The sequence below is a fragment of the Puma concolor genome, chromosome A2, assembly GCF_028749965.1.
Source record: "Puma concolor isolate L17-30 chromosome A2, mPumCon1.1.hap2, whole genome shotgun sequence".
Lineage (NCBI taxonomy): Eukaryota > Metazoa > Chordata > Mammalia > Carnivora > Felidae > Puma > Puma concolor.
The window spans coordinates 75,749,782-75,764,482 of record NC_141668.1 but is presented as its reverse complement, the minus strand read 5'-3'; the positions used below and the strand labels follow the sequence as shown (position 1 = coordinate 75,764,482).

Genomic DNA, 14,701 nt, shown 5'->3' with positions numbered 1-14,701 from the left:
AACCATGATAATTAACATCCCAATTTTCACAGATGGATCTGAGAACATGTAATTTATAAGATACAAATGACATCGGTGGAGACTTTTATTGAGAAGAGTAGCTGTTGGTATTGTGAATGTATTAGTATCCCATTTTGTAATTACCACACTACTTTTTTAAAAATTTGAAATAGTTTCCTTTTTTTAAAATATATAATAGAATGCATATTTGCAGCATTTTTATCTTGCTAATGTCTGCCTGTGTCTGTTTATCATTTGAAAATTGTTGTCTTATGAAGAAGCCATTTCTCTTCTCTATTTACATATAAATGATAGATACATTTGAATAATATGGTAATGCGACTACAAGGACGCTAAAGCTGAGCAGTTGAATATATTACATGCTACCAAGAATGGATGCAGATTCACACATCAATGCAAATATAATTTCTTTTGTTTAATCAGTGATTTTGGAGTCAATAACATATTCAGTTGGTTTAGAATTGGAATTTTTGTTCCTGTTTTCCAGTAGGTCTAGTTGCAATATTGCAATTAAATCTAGATTTTTCTTAGTATACTTGACTAACTTTTATATTTTATGGAAAACAGATTTCAAAAATGTACTTATTCCCTCCTCCAAAATTAGATAATTAAGCTAAAAGGAATAAAAGTAGTTTTGCCTCCAAAATCATTTACATTAATAGAGAAACTAACAGAAATAATATGAAAATATGTCCTCCAAATCTTAAAAGAAAACTAAATATATTTGTGAGGCTAAAAATGTGTGTTTCAGATCACATGTCATTTGATGATTTTCTATTCTTTGGACATTGCCACCTGAAAGAAATTCACTGTCCTGAAATATTTGCTAATTGATTAAGGCTGACTTTTAAACATGTCCTGCAGTATTTGCTAACTGATTAAGACTGACTTTTAAACAATCACTCTTCTTTGTGTGAGGGAAATTTTCCCTGGTCCCAATTCTTTTGGAGCATCCCTGGTCAATCAACCACATAGTATAGTGTGGACATACACGGTACTTTTCAAGCAACATTTTTCTTCCTGACTTCTCTGGGGGAGATAAGCTTAACCTGTTCACTTTCAGAGAATAGGGCAAGTATGTGTCATTTATGGTTTAGAACTGCCCTGCCTTGCCTCTGCTTGGTTCCCCACTCCACCATTTCCTCACTTCCCCATTGTCCTTTGCCTTCTTCCTTTCCTTTCTTTGTCTTTTTCTGCTTTCATCTCCTATCCTTTGGCTTTCTTGGGTGAAGTACTTTTTGTTGCTACAGCTGAAGTTTGTTTGGGCTTTGTTTATTTTAAGTAGAATGTTTCAGTGGATCTCTGAAATCAGACTTGGGGTAGGGGTGGGGAAGAGCTCCAGGCTGTAGAAATATCTTACAGGAGTCTTCCCAATTAGAGTGGAGGAGATGTCGATTCCTTGGCAGCTTTGGTCTGAGTATGTGGCAAGTATCCAGTATAAAAATAACTCCCTTGAATATTTCCTACAGGTTTTATTTTTTATACTGTTTTTGTTGTTGTTGTTGGTTGTTGTTTATACACATACTGATATCTCAAGGAAGATTAAAGCTAGTACATATTTTAATGGATTAATCAGATTGCTTTCCTCACAGTATCTAGCAGAAATAAATTCTGCTCCTTTCTGGTGTGTTTCATAGCAGTAGAAAGGCAATAGTAATTTCAAAGCATGAAATGCCTTGGGAATTAGAGCAGATCTAGGTGAGGGATGTAGGCTAGGAAACAGGAGGGCACTGAGGGCCTGGGATGATGAGTGATAGATCAGAAAGGGAGGTGAAAGAATATTTCAGACAATTATGACCACAATACTAAAAATCAGCAACTAAAATTTATTGAGTTCTAGGCCAAGCATTGTGCTGGGGGTTTTACATTCATTATCATTTTTGTATTCTCAACAGCCTCATGGAACTATGAATATCAGCACTTTACAAAGGAGAAAACTAAGGATTAGGGAGATTAGGTACTTTACCAGGATCTTGTAGCATGCATGTAAAACAGACTCAGACCCATATTATTCTGATTCCCAATTGTAATGTTGTATCTCCTATTTATTTTTACAACTTTACTTAGATTGAGCTTTTGGTCAGAGGAGGAAAAGAAGAAATTTTCTTTTTCTTTCCACCACCCTCCCTTATCCTGCTCTTAAGATCCTGAGGGCAGTTAAATCCTAAATACAGATAAACTGCTTTGTTGTTTAAATGACTTTTATGGACTGGTCAAAAGCCTAGCTATTTAAGATTTTATTTTAATTATGAAATGTTTTAAGTTTCCATAAAACAAACTTACAGGGGTGCCTGGGTGGCTTAGTTGGTTAAGCGTCTGACTCTTGGTCTTGACTCAGGTCATGATCTCACAGTTGTGGGTTCAAGTGCCATATTGGGTTCTATGTTCACAGTGCAAAGCCTGCTTGGCATTTCTTTTTCTCCCTCTCTCTCTGCTCCTCCCCAGCTCTCTCTCTCTCTGTCTCTCTCTGTCTCAAAAAATAAATAAACATTAAAAATAGTTTAAAAAGCAAACTTATAAATTATAGTATTGCCCTTAAAACACTTGTGCGCGCGCGCGCGCGCGCACACACACACACACACACGCACCCCCCCCCACCCCCACACACACACACACAGAACCTTGTTATTTAGCAAGCCCTAAAATCAATACCAAACATTTTAATGTATACTTTCCTAAACTTAGTAATATTACCGTATTTAAAAATTGTTAACTTCGGGCGCCTGGGTGGCTCAGTCGGTTGGGCGGCCGACTTCGGCTCAGGTCACAATCTCACGGTCCGTGAGTTCGAGCCCCGCGTCGGGCTCTGGGCTGATGGCTCAGAGCCTGGAGCCTGCTTCCGATTCTGTGTCTCCCTCTCTCTCTCCCCTCCCCCGTTCATGCTCTGTCTCTGTCTCAAGAATAAATAAACGTTAAAAAAAAATTAAAAAAAAATTGTTAACTTCAAAGTTGTTTTTCTAAAACGTGTTGATTTTATACTTCCATGTAATTAATAGTACCTTTTTTTTTGAGGAAGAGAAATGAAGAAGTTAAACTGTGTAAGAAAAATCCATATACTATGACCATTGAAACCCTAGATATGAAAGAAAGGAAAAATTATTTAAGGTTAACTAGGTACTATTGGATTTTTTCTTTGGATTTTAGTTAAGTGTTCAAGGTTTTTTTTTAAGATTCCTATGTAATTTGAGTTCCACGAAGTGGAAGATTCTTATTTATGATAGTGTACAAACTGTGTACATGTATTTCTGTTCTTTGCTTTAAAAGAGAACTCAAAGCCTAGCTACTTTGTGTTATTCCCATGAATGATATTCTAGGTTACACAAAAGCCTGGCTTGGGGGCCAGAATAACGGAATAAGTGATGAGCTGTTAGTGATGTGAAAGAATACTGGAAGAAATGACTTTGGAGGTCATTATGAAAACTGTTAAGTGGATAATAAGATATTGCTAGTGTAGGCTGTCTCTTATGTACTGTGGAAAGCTCCTAAAATGTCCAAAATTTAGATTCTTATACACTTTCAAAATGTGTAGATATAATCTGTGAGCTGCAAGGTTGGAAACATCCTGGGAAACATGCTGCTCAATTTGCCCATGTCTCAGTCAAGTAGCACGTGGACCCCGGTAATGTGTGCTGTTTTGAGTACTACCTTCATGTCATTGTTGTCAAATGTGAAAGAGCATTTTCACCAAGGAATGACTCAGTTAGCTTGAAAAATATATCTTATTATACAGTTGTGTAAGACATTGTTATAGCTCTCTTTCTTCCTACATGCATTAGAAGGTTGGAAGAGAATTACTATAGAAAATAGTGAAAGTGCAAACAATTTTTTTCTACTTAAATAGAAAGTTAAGCAACTACGGTCTGTCCCTCCTTCTCTCCCACCCTCCTTCCCTCCCTTCTTCCTCCCTTCCTCCCTCCCTGTTTCTTTCTTTCTTTCTTTCTTTCTTTCTTTCTTTCTTTCTTTCTTTCTTTCTTTCTTTCTTTTTCCTTCCTTCCTTCTTTCCTTCCTTCCTTCCTTCCTTCCTTCCTTCCTTCCTTCCTTCCTTCCTTCCTTCCCTCCTTTCCCAAATACAAGTGCCACATTAACCTATTTAACACTATGCTGAAAATTTTATTTTTTTTATTAACAAAATTTTTTTACATTTATTTATTTTTGAGAGACAGAGCACAAGTTGGGGAGGGGCAGAGAGAGAGAAGGAGACACAGAATCCGAAGTAGGCTCCAGGCTCTGAGCTATCAGCACAGAGCCCCACACAGGGCTCAAACTCACAAACCACGAGATCATGACCTGAGCTGAAGTCGGACGCTCAACCGACTGAGCCACCCAGGCACCCCCATGCTGAACATTTTAAAACAGATTCCATCAGTGGAAATACGAATACTAATAATACATGTGATCATGTAAATATATATTACTATTAAAGTGCATAACTGTTCTGTTGTGGTTTTTATAACATGAGATCAAAGTGTGTGTAGCAGAACTCTTCATTGCCTATTTATTATATATAAGAAGAAAAGCAACAAACATTATATTCATTAGAACAATCAATTATTTTTTTTGCTGTGCTGTAAAACTAGTAAAATACTCAAAACTAATGTGTAACATTATGTAAAAACAATCTGTATTACACATGAAAAAAGCTGTCTCCAAAAATTATGTAAAGTGATTGATGTATCATCAAAATTCACACAAGTTATTCTTATAGTACTTTTATTCTACAAAATACTCTCTTATACATGTTATTCTATGAGATTCCATCTTTAGCCCTTTAAGATACTTAAATCACATATTGTTATTACTCAGTTTTGGCTTTTTGTTACCCAGTTTTTTATTGATGAGGAAAAATAATGCTTAGAGACTTTCAAGTAAAATCACTCAGGTAAGTTATAAGGGTAAAAGCTAAGGCTTCTGTGCCAAGACCCTTGTTATCCCATCTCATCTTGTAGATAGCTGGTGTTAGGATAAAGAACCATCTTCACATTTTTATATGATGGTCTGAGATGTGGGTGATGTTCAAATATGGGAATGGCAGCTGAGAGTTACGTTCTGTCTTCCCCCCTGCCACACAATTTACCTCATTATTTGGTTTCTCTACCTCATACATTTTGATTTCTAAATCTATGAGGAATGCTTTAATTTGCATGATTTTAAACCACATCTGTTCTCAAAAACTGTAGCTCTCCCTCACTGTTCTGGTTTCCAGATTAAACTATCTTGGGGCAGTTGAATATGTTTCTGCTTCCTATGAGATAAAATACATGTGCACATGTGCATGCACGTACAACTTTAAATGGGAGTATTTAGGGGAGGCCTTGCTGAGAAGGTGAGAAGTATTTACGGACAAAATCTGAAGGAGATATAGGAGGAACACACATGTATTTGAGGCAAGTGGTTGAATTCAGGATCTGTTTTCAAGGATGAGCCGATAGAATTTGATGTGGTATTTGAGAGATGAAGAGCAGTCAGGAATGACCCCAGGGATCTGGACTTGGGCAACTCTAATTGTGGAGCTGCTGTGAGGAAAGATGGGACAGACTGCAGAAGGAGCAGTGTGGGGAAGAACACAGCTCACATTCAAACAGGTTGACATGTGTATTGCATATGCAAGTGAACATATCACAAGGCAGTTGGGTGCATGAGTCTGGAATTTTGGAAAGAGATTCAGGGTAGAAATTTGGAAGTTGCCTGGGCTGTAGATGTTATTTGACAAGGTGATTGTATGGGATCACCGAGTATGGTGAGTGTTTCCCTAGTGACCCTAAGTGAACCATGTCTTTGTATACTCACACCCTTGTGCAATCCTTACCCCTTAATCTAGACTGGGCTTGTGCCTTGCTCTAGCCAATAAAGCAATATGGTGGAAGTGACACTGTGCCAGTTGTAGTCCTGACAGCTTCTCTTTTGTGCTCTGGAGCAAACTGACCAGCCGTGTTAGAATTCCAGTTGTCCTGCTGAAGAGGCTAGATGGAGAGCCAGAGGCTCTGGATGGTGTGGAAGAAAACTGAGAACCTGAAACACAGTGTGAAGTTAGGCTCTAGGTACAAGACTCTAACCAAGCCATTTGCCCAGCCAGCCTAGCTGCTGGCTGCCAGATCTGTGATTGAAGAAGCCATTTGGGGAGTGGGAGGGGGCCGTATTCCAGGCTCACAAGTATCACATGGTGATTGTCCCTGCTATGCCTTTTCTGAATTTGCAACCCAAGAATTGTGAGAAATGATAAGATGGTTGTTGTTTTAAGCCATTAAGTTTAGGGTCAGTTTGTTGTATATACTCAGTAATTAAAACACCATATGCATGAATGAGCAGAGAAAGTGGAAGAGAATCTTATGGACTGAATACTGGGACATTCTACCATTAAGGGTCATAATGATGAAGAACTATCAACGAAAGGATACTGAAAAGAAAACACCAGTAAGAAAGGAAACTATTCATGAACTCAGATAAAGCTGTTTCATCTGAGACTGAATGCAAGAGCAGAGCAGGGGCTGCCTCTCCAGTGCCTAGCAGCGTGTCTGGTGATAGGTACTTAGCAAATGTTTTTGATATGAATGAGTGAGTGACATTTGAAGCGGGAAGAACAAAAGATTATAATAGTTTCACCAGTTAAGGCAGACAACTGAGAGAAAGCAGAACTACTAATTCATGTTTCAAAATATTTCTTTATTAAGAAAATGTTTTTCTTTATTTTTCTTTACTTTATATTCCATCTTCAGTTTCCATCTAGAGTCTTTTTTTTGTCTCTCAAAGCAAATATTCTTCCAAGCAGAAGACTTAGAGCAAATCTAACTCCATAGCAATGAGAGCGGGCCTCAGACAATGGGATAGTCAGAAACCACCTAGTTGTGTCAGAGGAATTAAAGGGTCTGGCTGCTCTGAACAAATGTACCAGTCAGAGTTCTCTCTTGCAAGCAACAGAAATTCTCTTTGGCTGAATTAAACAGAAAAGTTATTGAGAGGCTATCATGTGGCTGACAGACCTGCTGGGAAGAATTTAAAAATCAGCAGGAGCAGTGAGAAGCTGGATAGCCAGACCAGAGCCAAAACCATGCTAGGGGACTGTTGCCACTAGGAATGTTGACTCCAGACATGGTCTCTTATTTCACTGTCCTGACTGTCCTGGGTAACTGGATGTTATTACCTCTGCTGACGATGACAAAACAGCATGGATAGTCTCCCTGATTCTATGGGTTGTTAGCTCTTACTGCTGAGTTAGAGTTGGTTGTGTTTGGTTAAGTGACACTAGGTCTCATGTCCATGTTTTGACTGCACACGCCCCTCAGAGAGTGGCTTTTGCAACAGCAGCTGGGCCTTGCCTTCCACCAAAAGCCATAAAGCAGGGGATCTTCCAACATAGGTAATACATTCATGTACAGAAGACACTTCACTCCCGTGCTCTTTCCAATACCCTCTCCCCAAAAAACACCTCATGAACATCCACTAGAATAAGCTTATGATGTAGTCCTGGATAAATTGCATCTAGAATGTGAAAAGAATCACAGGTGGTGTATTCATAGAACTATTGTGTATAATCTTTGAACAATCAAGAATGAAGGTGGTTTTTAACAGGTGGTGGGGAACTAAGCTCTTGAATCTATAGAGGTGTAAGCACCCTATAGAGCATTAATGAAATTCAAAACTAGATTTTTGGACATTAAAGTCTAATAATCTTCATTCCCTTTTAGTAAGTAGCAGTATTATTTCCTGATTTCAGTAAAGCTTGTGGCAAGGACTCATGACATCCTTAGAATAAAATTGAAATCCAGATGTTAGAAGATTATTATTCTTTCAGTTTATTACTGGATAAACAACTTCACCCAAAGCCTATTGATTAATGAATTGACATCGGGGTGGAGAAAAGTTTATGAGGGTATGCTGGAGGGCACTTTCTTTGACCTTGTTCTGTTTGAAATTTTTATTAATGACTCAGATGAAGACATGGTGATGATGTGCTTGACCTATTTGTGGGTTTCATAGCTGGGAGCCATAATTAACACTTGGGGTGATGGAATCAGGGGTCAAAACAGAATCTGACAAAAGAATCTGACAAAATGATGAGTAGAAACTACAGTCTGAATTGCTGTAGGATAAGTAAAACAATGTTTTTGGTTAAAAAACAATAAACAAGCCCAAGCTAATATGGAAAAACAGGATGGAGGAAAGTTAACTTCAAAATAGTTCATACGAAAAAGACTAGTAATTTCTTTGCCTCAGCGAAGGGAAGCAAACAGGAGCATGCACCTAGGATGGCAGGAGGTCTGTGAACCATGTATATCACCAGTTATGGTGCCAGGAAGACTTATTCTGGAGGATTTAGGCATACTAGAGAGTAGAAGAAAGGTAATGTGTGTATTCCAGACAGGATAGGAAAGCCAAGTATGAGAATTCTGGGGAGGCTAGTCTTGGCTTAATCCTAGGAAAGATTTGCTAATGTTTTAATGTTTTGTGTTACTCATAAGTTAACTTCAGTGTCTCAAAGTGTAATGAATGTCTTACCACTAAAAGTATTCAAATAGAGGGTAGGGGGATCCATATCGGAAATACTGTAGGAAGGGTTCCTAACCTGTACGCTATATAGGGCAATTGAAATAACGTAATTTAGGTATGTTATTTCATGTTGTCCCAACCAAAACCATGAAGTAAGTAGAAGGTGTCTCCATTTTGCAGATGAGGAATTTCATGCTAAGATGTCAGATACTCCATGTATGCCCTTTTGAGTGACTACATAATACCATCTCCTGTGTGAAGTGTGAATCCAAGTGGCTTAAACTTTATATAGCAAAGGATTGACCAAGTTTTTGCAACTGTTATGTGAACTCATTTCATTTGGCATAATTTTTGGAAGGAGAAACACAACTTGTTATGAGCATTCACTTATTCATTCATTCATTCGTTCATTCCTTCATTCATTTTTCTCCTCCAACATGTAAGAACTGTCTTCCAGGGGTTATCCTTGAGCTCTAGAGATACAAATATATATCCGTTGCTTTTAATGAGGCTGAAGTCTTGTCAAGGACTGTGATCTTAGGCTAGATAGTGTCTGTGTGCCATTTGGGTAATAAGTTGCTGTCACAGATCTTCCTGTATTGTGGGACTGGAACACATTTGTGTTTTAGGGAAAACAGTAAGAAAACCAAATTTGACTCATGGACTTTTCTTTATGGAAGAATTTCAAGAATGTTTTAGTTTCATGTATGGAGAACTGGTTATGCAGTGTCATACTGTGATCTTATATTCCGAAGAGGGGTGAGTTGTCATTCAGATCTGAGCAGCGAACATGAACAGATGTAAACATTGTGGATGACTGAACATGCAGGCGGTGTAAGATAGAAGAATTCTGAAGCATAAGGATGAACTAAAGAAAGGAAAACGAAACAAGCTTGCTTTCAATCAGTGCTCCGTTATAAACTTCTCATTTTGTCTAATTGGTAGGACAAAGTCAATTAACTTCTTTTCTGTCCTTTACCCTAATGGCTTTTTCTCATGTCACAAAGAATCCCGATCTTTTTGAGTCATTTTCCACTATGTTTTTTCACTATCATGTTGGGTGCTGGGATTTTAGTTTATTTGTTCAGTTGATATCATACCTCTCTTCTCTGTGTTCTAGTTTTATTTCATATCGTTGCCATCCATATTAGGAAGTCCTAATCATAGTTTAGTATTTTAATTTGCACGATTTAAGATGGAAGTGTATGCGGTCTAGAATTGTTGCTATAGTAAAAGCCTGGTTATCCACAAGAACATATAGTTATGAGTACCTTTCCATAGATGTGACTGCTTTTATGAGAACTCACTTCGCGTCTATGGGCTTTTTAATTTTTTAAAGAGTACACTGAAAAAGAGACTTTACTGTTGGAAGGAGAGCATAGGGAAAGTAAGAACAGAAATAAAAAGAGAATTCCTTTGAAAAGGAAAGAACGTATTTTGCATATTACTTTTTTGGATTTTTTTTCCTCACAGGAATTACTTCAGTTTTTCTTAAGAAAACAATAATCTTGAAAAAACTGAACATGTTTCGGGGGGCAGGCGGAGGCAGGAGACTGATGCATTAGATGTAATAAGACTGACAATAATGGTCGACTCAGAGAGAGTAGAGTAACATTCCAGCTAAGGTACTGAAGTTGCCATCTGATGAAGGTACCCAAGATCAATAATTCCAGTTACCTTCACATTATGTTTGATTAGAACATGAAGTAGTTGAAGAAAAAATTATTAGCAAATTTATCTCTCAGTGAGAAAATATACATTATTTTATATCATTCAATATGAAGTGTCTGCAGCTTCTCACTAGTGTTCAGGATCAGTAATTTGATAAATACATTGCAATATAATGACCGCTTAGGATTTTCTCCTCATTTTATTTTGTTGGTGTTGTTGCTGCCATTATTTCTTGCATTTCAAGAATATTTAATTAACATCATATAATGTTTTAATCTAATATGTGTTTTGTGCTTTGTTAAAGGGGGTGAAATCCACTCCAGGTTTGAATCATTATTTTTGTTGATGTGACTACTGTTTTTATGTGAGTTATACATCATATGCATATAAAGAGTCAATTAGTTTCATGGTTTACTATAAAAAACAGCAGTTTTTACTTTCCAGTCTTTTAGGTGATCCTTGTGGATTTTCCTCTGAAAATCTAGTAAGACTTTCTTTTATTACCACCTCTTGTTATTCACCTTTTGGCATCATCCATTGACTCCTACAGTGGAAAACCTGAACTTAGTGGGTTTTTTTTTTCATTATTCCATTTTCAACAAGTGAACCCATCTGTCTTGCTGTTCTCCCATCATCTTATGCTTCCAGTGTAGGGCCATTATAATTTTGATAAGATCAGAAGTTTGGCATTTACATTATTATGCCAATATAATTTTTTTTTTATTATTTTAGAGAAAGAGTGAGAGGGGATGAAGAGGGGAGAGGGGCAGAGGGAGAGAGAGAGAGAGAATCCCCAAGTAGGCTTCATGCTCAGCATGGAGGCTGATGCAGGGCTCAATCCCATGACCCTGGGATCATGACCTGAGCCAAAATCAAGAGTCGGACGCCCAACCGATTGAGCCACCCAGGCGCCCCAGTATAAATCTTGTTTGTAGCTGAGGCATGTAGGCTTCCCTGAAATTAATAATACTTTCCCATTTTTCATTTCTGCCATCAATTTAAGACCTTTTCAAGTCTTGCCTGGTTCATCTCTCTTCTCTGGTTTTTTGGGATGCCCTACCACTCTCTTCTGGGGTGGAGATGTTTCACCCTCCATCTCATGTTGTTTTATTTTGTGAGAACACAGTTTCTAATAGCTTCCTGGACAAGAGTGTGTGGAAGATTTGTGTTTTTTGTTTTGTTTGTTTTGTTTTGTTTTTTTGAGATGTTGCATTTCTGAAAATGTCTTTATTCTGCACTCATGTTTGATTGACATTTTGACTAGATACAGAATTCTTAGTTGGAAATAATTTCATTAGAATTTCAATACAGTTGCTTTATTGTTGCCTAATTTTCACTATTTCTGTTAAAACAGTTTTCTTTATTTGCAGTGTTCTAAAGTTTCATAACGAAGTAAAAAAATAGACCAGCATACAACTTTTAATTTGCACCTTTTCAATCTGGAAACATGTCTTTACATTCCTCTCTTTCTCCTATTTCTTTTTCTTTTTCTTCTTCTTCTTCTTCTTCTTCTTCTTCTTCTTCTTCTTCTTCTTTTGTTTTTTACAGTTTTATTTAGAAATAATTCACGTAACAGAATTCACTCTTTCACAGTGTGTATAATTCGTTTGCTTTCAGTATATTCACAGATTTTGGGACCATCATTACGATCTAATTTTAGAAAATTTTATCAACCTACCCAGAAGCCCCCTACCCATTAGCAGTCCCTTTGAAATCTGTACCTTTCCAACCCCTGGAAAACACTAATCTACTTCATGTCTCTTTGGGCTTTCCTGGACATTTCATATAAATGGAATCCTTCATATGTGACTTTCTGTGATAGGCTTCTTTCACTTAGCATAATGTTTTGATGCTCATCTGTTTTAGCATGTGTCAGTACTTCATTCTTTTTTATGTAATATTCCATGATGTGAATGTACCACATTAATCATCTGATGACTCTGTATGTTTTTAAAAAACTGTCCAGCTATTTTTCAAAGTGGATACCCCATCTTACAATCTGACCAGCAGGGTTTGGGGGTTCCAGTTTTCCCACAACCTCAACAATACTTGGTATTGTCTTTCTTATTACAAGTGGATATTTGGTGGTTTCTTATTGTCATTTTCTTTGAATTTCCCTCCCAAATAATGACAGTGAGCTTTTTTTAGTGCACATATGTCTTTCCGTTTCAATAAATTATCGTAAATTATTTTGTTATGATTTGCCCCTTCATTTTCTCTTTCTTCTTTGGGTCTTTCATTATTTAACTGTTGAACTTCCTGTGTTGCTCTTCTAATTTTCTTGTTTTTTCTTTCCTACTTTCTAATTATTTTTCTTTCAGCCAAGCTTTAAGGGACATTTTCTCACCTTAGTATTTCATCTGTGCTGTTGAGGGTTTTAAGTTTTAATATTATTTCTAAGATAGCTTTCTGTTCTCAGAATATTCCATTTTGTAATATCCTTATCTTGTTTCAAGGTGGCAGTATCTTTTCTTACCTCCTGAAAATATTAATAATAGCCTTTTTAAAAAAATTTTTTTAACGTTTATTTATTTTTGAGACAGAGACACAGCACGAACGGGGGAGGGTCAGAGAAAGTAGGGAGACACAGAATCTGAAACAGGCTCTAGGCTCTGAGCTGTCAGCACAGAGCCCGATGCAGGGCTCGAACTCACGGACCGCGAGATCATGACCTGAGCCGAAGTCGGACATGTAACCGACTGAGCCACCCAGGCACCCCAATAATAGCCTTTTTAAGCTTTCCTAACAGTATTTTCTCTGTTTCTACCAAGCTACTACTATTTTTCTTTCACTTTGTTCTGGTCTCTGTCTTCAATATGAGAAGCTTTGGTTTGATAGCTGGTGACTCTTGGCTGTCTGGTCATAATTAAAGGTGGTACAGTGGGGTGCCTGGGTGGTTCAGTAGGTTGTGCATCTGACTCTTGATTTCGGCTCAGGTCATGATTCCATGGTCGTGGGACTGAGCCCCGTGTTGGGCTCCATGCTGAGCATGGAACTTGCTTAAAATTCTCTCTCTCTCCCTGCTCTTGCTCTCTCTAAAATAAAATAAATTAAATTAAAAATTAAAAAAAATAAAGGTGGTACAGTAACAGTCTTAAAGATGGGAGCTTCATGTGTGTGGGTGGCTGGTTCCCCATTCATTTCACTGTAGGAACTGACTAAGCCCTGTTGTTGTGAAATCTTTGATATTAGTATGAATCTTTCCTGCAGTGCTGAAAGATTCCCACTGAAGATTCTTCTGAACTCCTGCCTGGAGGAGAGAGGCCTAGCTGCCAATGTTCTGGAAGCAGAGTGGGGTATAGGACCTTACGTGATTTTCCTGTTTCAGGATGGTATCCCTGTCCTTAACTCGTTGTGTTTTCCAGTTTAGACACTTTGTTTTACCCTCTCTAGGATTGAGAGAGGCAGTTTTATACATAAGCCAAGTGGGAAGGGGATCTAAAGATTAAAAAACTACTGGAAAGACTTTCAGCCAACCAGTCTTTCACATTGTAGACCTCCATGTATAGACCTTCCATTCATTCCCACATCCTGGTGCCACTAACCCCTGAGCCTTTTGGTTGTTCTGTTGTACAGATAGGGCTGCTTCTAGGGTTTTGCCTCTGCCAGTTTAATAAATAATCTGTTTGTTTGTTTGTTTGTTTGTGTTTTTCTATGCTAAATATGCTACCATCTGTTTTGGAGCTTTTGAAATTTGGTGTGGGATTCAAGAGGGTACAAAGGAGGTGTGTATGTTCAGTTTTCCATCTTTACCTGGGAATCTCATAAGTTCTTACTAAGTTTAAATATGAACAAATGTGTTCAAGCTTGTCGTTGTGTAAATCACTGTGTAATTAAATTTTTTTCACATTGATGTTTGCAAAGCATATAAATCTTCACTATTTATCAATTGTCAGAGTTTATGTGACAAGGCTAGTGGTAGAAGTGAAGATATTTGAATTAACTGTTATTAGATTATTGTCCTATCAGTAAAATTTTAGGCACATGAGCAGTGTGTAAAGTGTGAGTATTCCTTTATTAGGATGTCCTGTCTTGACCGAAAGTATTTTTCCTTGTTAATTGGTCAGTCATTATTTTGTTTGTTCGTTTTTTGTTATAATTTGTTATGATGATCGTGGATGTTGATATACTGTATAAGTATACATTCATGCATTTGATAATATTTTATTTTTTTATTTTTTTTAACATTTATTCATTTTTTGAGAGACAGAGACAGAGCAAGAGTGGGGGGAGGGGCAAAGAGAGAGGGAGACACAGAATCTTAAGCAAGCTGCAGGCTCTGAACTGACAGAACAGAGCCTGATGCAGGGCTTGAACTCACAAACCGTGAGATCATGACTTGAGCCAAAGTTGGACACTTAACCGACTAAGCCACCCAGGTGCCCCAATTTGATAATATTTTAAAGCCAATAAGCACGTTTTCACAATGTAAGTGTATGTATAAGAAAATAAACAATTGTGAAAGGTTCTGATTTTTAAATTTAGTTATTAGCGTATAGCTTACTTGTTTAGCCACACTCATTAT

General features: G+C 37.5%; 1 protein-coding gene across 8 annotated transcripts in view; it reads left to right on the top strand.

The window, feature by feature from the left end:
- The window catches only part of CDK14 (cyclin dependent kinase 14), a 638,124-nt gene that overhangs the window by 290,942 nt on the left and 332,481 nt on the right, over positions 1–14,701 (top strand). The gene's annotated exons all lie outside the window — the stretch shown is intronic.